Genomic DNA, 7,415 nt, shown 5'->3' with positions numbered 1-7,415 from the left:
CACACACACACACACACACACACACAGCCTATTAAGGAAACTTCCTTTCATAGGCTAACAAAAGAATGTAGAAAGTCCCTGACGTATATTCAGAAGGTCTTCCATGTCTCAGTGATGTCGCTTCTGACCCATGACAGGATCAAGTCTAAAGCCCTAATGAAGGTGCCTGGTCAGCCCACTGCATCCTGGGAGCCAACGCTTTTCAAAGCTGTCAGGACCTGGGAGTTTTCCCTTGAGAGCTGGTGAAGGCGGCTTCCACGGGTGTGTTGGTTTTGAAGGCTGTCCATCCACACAGCCACTTGCAGCACCAGAGAGCAAAAGCAGACACTGAAGTGGGTGAGGGAAGGCGGGGAAGGGAGAAGAATGCTATGTTCCAAGCTCAGCCAAGGTCAGGGTTGGGCTGTGGCTCAGGTTGAAAAAAAACAAGTCTCCCTATGCAAATTGTTTTGTTTTTCTTCAACAAATTCATCTAGCAACTTACTCAGTTTCGCCTCAGTCTGTACTATCATTTTTCCTGCCTTTCTGGAACCGGGGAAATAAGCTACATTGCTATTGCTTGTCATATCAGTTTCCTAGGGCTTCCATAAATAAAAATAACCACACACTGGGTGGTTCCAAACAAAAGAAATGCATTGTCTCACAGCACTGGAGGCCAGAAGTTCAAACTCAAGGAGTTGGCAGAACCTTGTTCAACCTGAAGGATTTGGGGAGAGTCTGTTCCTTGCCTCTTCCAGTTTCTGGTGACCCCAGCATTCCTTGGCTTGTGGCCACCTCACCCGAACCTCTGCCTTCTTGGTCACATCTCCTGCCTTAGAGGAATGTAGGGCCCACTCATATCACCCAGGATAAACTGCAACGACACTTTCTCCAAATAAGGCAACATTTATAGGTCAGGGGGTTGAGGATACAGACATATAATTCTAGGGGCCACCATTCAGCCCACCTCAGTTGATGTGGCTTCGTGTGAATTACTTGAAAAGACACATTTCTAAGCTCAGGTTTAAAAGACATGGGTCCAGGAATCTGAGTTCAGTACAAGCTCCGTGAATGATTCTGATACTTCATTTGCAAAACCCTGCCTCTAGTTAATACTAGCACATGATTAATTCAAGAAGTCTCCATAATGATCTTTCTAAAACACAGCCCAGAGCATGCCAGCTCTCAGGTTCAAGGCTCCACTGCCCTGTGTCCCTCTTCATGTCCCTCCTGAAACTCCATACGCAGAAGATGCTCTGGCCATGCAGGGCTCTTTGGAATTTTCTGAAGGTGAAAAGCCTTCTTTTATCTCAAATTCATGTTTTAGCATTTATTTCAGGTCACTTCTCCTAGGCTGGGATCACTCCCATCAGCACAAGGTTCCCATCCCCATCACACTGGACGGTTAGCCTGTGCGCTCCCTGAGGACCGGAGCATGTCTCACTCACCTCTCTCTCTCTCTCTAGGACTTGGCAGACTGTGTCTGACAGATAATAGGGGTCAGTGTATTTTTACCAGGAAATAAGGAATGAATGATTGCTACTTCTATGAAGTTTCTCTGTCTCTCACGGTCTTTACCAAATTTCCTACGTATGCGGATTCCAAGGAGCATTTTGTTGAAAGAGGGAAGAGTTCACTGAGTTTCCAATTGTATTGCATTAAAAACAAAACAAAAAGTCATGTGTGGTTTTTTTGTTTGGTTTTTTTTTTTCCATTGGTGGCCTCGGGTCCCTTTTATTTGGGTGGGCTTTTTAGTTCACAGAGCACATGCATACAGGTCACCTCACACATCAGCCCAGTGAGGTGGGCAGGGCAGTGATAGGGGCTTCACTTTACAGATGACAATACAGGCCCAGTGAGATAATTGACTTGGTCAAGCTCACCCAAGCATTCAGTGGTGAAACCCGAATTCTGTGACTCAAAGCCAGGAGAATTTGTCCTGCCCAAGTTTGGAATTTAAGTTGCTTGTTAAGAAGCACAGGAGGAAAATGTTACTGACATGAAGCTGATCTGTGGTGAGTACAGAGCTTGCAGGGGAGGAGGCCCAAGGGGGTGATGCACAGGGAGGGAGGTAAAATGCACTCCCGTGTAGATTGCTAGCCTACAGATACGCATCCAGCTCACCAAGGGTCCTCTCTAAGCCAGGCTGGCGGCTCTCATCCAGTGACTGCCACGCGCCATTCCACAAATCTGCTCGGAAACACAAAATAATTTCAGGCAGCCACCTCTGGAGATGCCATAGGTTCAGAGTAGGGCCCAGTCCTCTTCCTTTCTCCTTATCTCTCCAGGTGGTACACAGCCAGGTGTGCCCGATCTAGGCCTCGGTTTCCCTGCTGTGCAACCAGAAACTGGCAAAGAGAGTCTAAAACCCTCTCTATCCTTTATGCTTCGTGATTCTATTAATTAAACTGATGTGGGGGAAAGGGCATTGCACCAAGAGTCAGGAAAGTCTGATGCTCATTTCTACTTTTTCGTGAATTTGCCCTCTGTCATTGCATCTGGGCATCTCAGCCTCCTTGTCTATTAAGTGGAAATAACAGCATTTACTAGAAGCCAGGCATTCCAATCAGTGAATATTTAGTAACTCATTTAATTCATTAACTTTAAGGCCACTCATGGTTATTATCACTACTTTATCGATGAGGAAATTGAGACTGACGATGAAGCTCACCCAAGGACACATCACTAGTGGGGAGTGTTATGCTCAGGTTATAACCCTGTTCATCGGTCTCTAGAGCCAGGTCCCTCCCCACAGTGTGCCAGCAACACCTGGTGAATTATGGTGCGGAGAATGGTCCGCCAATGGCTAAAATCCCATGGCGCAAGAATTCCATGATAACAGATCCCATGGTGCAGGAATTCCATGATAACAGAATCCCATTGCACAGGAATTCTGTGATAACAGAATCCCATGGTGCAGGAATTCTGTGATAACAGAATCCCATGGTGCAGGAATTCTGTGATAACAGAATCCCATGGTGCAGGAATTCTGTGATAACAGAATCCCATGGTGCAGGAATTCCATGATTCCAAACTAAGCGAGAACAGGATGTGTCTGTGCCTATGAAATTTGCAGAGTCAGATTCACCCAGCAGCCTGAGGGTGGCGCTGTGGGAAGGATACAGCACTGGGCATTGGGGTCTGGGCTCCAGCCCTATGCTGTCATAGAATCAATGGGCCAGACCCTCCCTTCCTGTGCCTTTCAGCTTCCCCACCAGCAAGACACCGAAGGTGCCTCTGGCACTAAGGATTTATTCTGTGCCTCATGCCTGTGGGGGAAATTCTGAAAAAAAAGGGGGCTTATTTCATGTGGAGGCTGAGAAAACCAGTCACAGCTGCTTTTGCTTTGCTGGAAGATGTCAGAAATGACTACATGTACCCAGGGCTGAGGCCCCGCAAGCAGCCCACGTCTGCAGCCTTGGCCATCTCTCTGCTCTGTCAGCTGCCGCTCGCCACCTTCCATGGCGGGACGGGGACTAGATGACTTAAAGGAGCTGTGATGAGCCTAACACATGGCAGCCAGGGAGCCCGGGGCCCGCAGGCTCCTCTCGGGAGCACAGCCTGTGGATTCAAATGATCCGTCGCTAACAAAGACCTTTCCCATGTTGCCTTGGGATGTCAAGGGGAGCGACAAACCTGACTTGGGGATTCGGGAGGATCGCAAAGGCGACGTCTGACTGTGAAGAGAGATGATCTGAACCCTACCATGAATGTGTTCTGTGAGCTTGGGCGGCTCATTTTTCTGATCCAGACTCATTATCCTTGTGAGTTAGTAGCAGTTTTTAAATCAATGACAAAACAGACAGCAGCTCGCCACCATCATCTCACACACCTGGAAGACAGGTGTCAGTCATTGTGCCCATGACTGATGACAAACAGAAGCTCCTGCAGGTTAAATGCCTTAGCCCAGGTCCCCCGGGAGGCAGGGAGAACTGGGACAGAAGCCCAGGCCTTTCAGACTTTCTCAGGGGCCTGGTCCACACACCCAGCTGCCCCCCTGCCCACCGGGGACAGCTCACTCAGCGAGGCTGTAACCGAGCTTGCATCCCCAGCTTCCCTCTCACAGAGAGGTCTGGGCAGGGGTTTGTGTCATTTGACACAAAGAATTCTTTCACCAGCTGCCCCCACCGAGGACCACCCAGGACGAAGCCGGTTCCAGCCACAGCTGGACAAATTTAGGTCAGATTTGCCGAAGAATTTCCTGGCAGGGCGGCGAGACAATGGGGCAAGTTCCTGAGCCACGTTGTAATTTTCATCCTCAGAGGATGTGAAAATCACAGCCATTTTCCTGGGTCTAAAGAGCAGGAGCATTAACTTTGCACCTTCTCCGGGTCCCCTGACAGCAGACGGGTCCTCACAGCCCGGGAGACACAACACTTGGCCTGAAAAGAAAGACGTCGCCTGGAGTCGTAGAAAGAGGTGGTCAGGCTGTGAGTGTTTATCAAACCCCCAGTGGACCTGGCGCGCTGTCCAGACACCAGGAGCAGAGCAGTGGACGAGACGAGATCCCTGTCCGGATGGAGGTTTGATTCCAGTGAGGGGAGACAAAGCCATAAATGAATATGATGGTATCATATACTGATGAGGATGGAAACATAACAAGATAATTTGATAGACAGACTTGGGCTGCCTTAGTGGTCCAGGTGGTCCAGGCCCTTCTCCTCTGAGGCAGCATCTTCTGAATTGTGACCTGAACCATGAAAAGGAAGCATCCAGGTGGACACACAGCAAAAGGGACAATAAACGCAGAAGTTAGTAGCCAAACAGACCCGGTCCTGTGTATTCCATCTATGAGATGACTGTACCTCTGGAGCTTGAATTTCTTCATCTACAAAACAAGGACAGAGCCTGGCCGGTGTGGCTCAGTGGTTGAGCATCAACCTATGAACCTGGAGGTCACAGTTCAATTCCCAGTCAGGGCACATGCCTTGGTTGCGGGCTTGATTCCCAGTGTGGGGTGGTGCAGGAGACAGCTGATCCATGATTCTGTCTCATCACTGCTGTTTCTATCTCTTTCCCTCTCCCGTCCTCTCTGAAATCAATAAAAAGATATATTTAAAAAAAAAACTAAAACAAGGACAGTATCTGTACCTATTTATTGGCTTGTTATGAAGATTAAATGAGAAAAAATATAGATATGACTGACATATAACTGATACCCTAGATCAGTGATGGCGAGCCTATGACACGCGTGTCAGAAGTGACACGCGAACTCATTTTTTTGGTTGATTTTTCTTTGTTAAATGGCATTCAAATATATAAAATAAATATCAAAAATATAAGTCTTTGTTTTACTATGGTTGCAAATATAAAAAAATTTCTATATGTGACACGGCACCAGAGTTAAGTTAGGGTTTTTCAAAATGCTGACACGCCGAGCTCAAAAGGTTGGCCATCACTGCCCTAGATATTATCAAATTATAGCATTTTGGTATTCAGGTCTTCAAGAGAACGAATTGGGTGGAACCCTTCTAAAATCTGGGGTCACCATGGAATGAATACCAAATGTGGAGTCAAACAGACCTTGAATTTGGAGCAGCACGATCACCAGGGTGATTGTCATCAAGTCAGGTCCCCCCTTCAAGCCTCGGTTTCCCCTTCTGTGACATGCAGAGGCTCTGACACTGTCCTCTGAGAGGGTCACAGCCCTCTGTCCCCATGGGCACACCCTCCGATGCAGAAGGCAAAGAAGGGCTTGCCTGTTGTTGATGATGGCAAACAGCGCAGCCTCTGGCTCGCACCTGCTTTTCTTCTTTCTTAGGTTACGCTCGCTGATCGATATTTGAAAAATTGTCACTTTCCGTCCAGGCTGCTCATCTTTGTCTTCTGGCCCAGGAAGATGGGCTCGTATGAATGATCTCGATTGTCTAGTGTTTCATTTTAAAGGACACGTCTCACCTTCCCAGGCAGTTAGAGGCCACAGTTCATGCTGATTATAGCTTGATTCCAGGGGGCTTCGTTTTTTAACTCCCCGAACAGGGCATTTAGAGACTTCGAATACAAGCGCTCCAGTTTCATTTGATCACAGTATTGAATGTCTGTGAGAGGCTGCGCTGTCCTAGCGAGGGGCTTATATGCCGGGGGGGGACTGTGAAATCAATTCAAGAGCAATCTCCTTGGAAAACAGTTCTGCTCCGTCATAAGGAGCAGGGCCCAGGCAGCATGCGGACGGCGGTGTCTCCATCATAACCTGAGGTGTCTCCCAAACGGGTCCTGTCCCCACTGCACGCCCGCTGCCTCCAGCCGCACCACGCGCTGTGCTTACTTCCCATGGCCTTGACCGGATCCTTACTTGCTGGTAAATAAATGGAGTCAGAGAAGTAAACTTGACCATAATCACGTGGCTGCTAAGGGGTGCAGCGAACCCTTAGGCCTGTTCCCCCCGCCCCATAATGCAATAGTAGTATTCCTATCCTGGAGCATTTTGAATAAAGGGTAAGATTCAGTTCAAAGGCACAGGAGGAGATGCTCATTTAACAGGTACTATCATTGCACAGAGAGCTGGTCATTACAAGATAACTTGATCCTTTTCTGAGAATGGAAATCTCTCAGACGTGCTTTCACCGTAATTGCCTCTTTGTGGGAAGGTTTCCTGTCGCTCCTACACATCAGAGGCTCTGCCCAACGTGACCTTCTCCGCCTGCCCCTGCCTCTCAGCAAATTCCTCACTATCCTCTCCAAAGCCTCCCAGGTGCAGGGGACCCCTCTCAGCTCTGCTCCCCACAGCCCGCACCCCCATCGCATCGGGTGGTCTGAGTCTCCATGGTCACAGTTTCTCACGGCCAGGGCTGAAGCCAATCCCCCTTTGCTTCCATGTTGCTCAGCAAGGGGCCTGCACACAGTAGGTCTCAGTGTGAGCTTGGAGAAGAAAGGGAGGCAGAGGGAGAGATGGGTGAGGGGTGTGCGCCTCCTTCACCCACGTGGATTCAGATATGAGACAGAAGAAAATACTACAGAGTCCCTGACGCAGAAGGCCCCGAGACAGGGTGCGGGGACAGAGGGCCGACCAGCGGACTTCAGAGTCACGAGAAAGGCCCAGCGCCCACAGGGCAAGGCCATCCCTGGGCCGAAGAATCGGTGCTCAGGACACAGCCATTGGTCAGATGGGGGACGGCATCCCATAGACTGCACATTCCTGTGTGTTTGTCATCCGCCTTCTGTGACCGAGCGGCGAGGAGAAGCCGGCCACACCCCACAGGGTGGCTCTCCTGACTGGGGGTGTTCCAAATCCTGGGCCCCACAAGACTTTCTGAAATGCCCCGTCTACAACAGAGCAGCGCCCCTAAGCGCTCTGGCCGCGACAGTGAGAGAGGCAGGGGTGTCCCTGGGTCCCCCGGTGCAGACGCCACGCCCGCACTGTAAGTAGCAAATGTGTGAGCCATGGCCACCTGAGATGCGCACGGCCATCAGCCTGTGTCTGGGGAGGAAGCTCATGTTCA

Source organism: Myotis brandtii, unplaced genomic scaffold (genome assembly GCF_000412655.1).
Source record: "Myotis brandtii unplaced genomic scaffold, ASM41265v1 scaffold813, whole genome shotgun sequence".
Lineage (NCBI taxonomy): Eukaryota > Metazoa > Chordata > Mammalia > Chiroptera > Vespertilionidae > Myotis > Myotis brandtii.
This window is presented reverse-complemented; position numbering follows the sequence as displayed.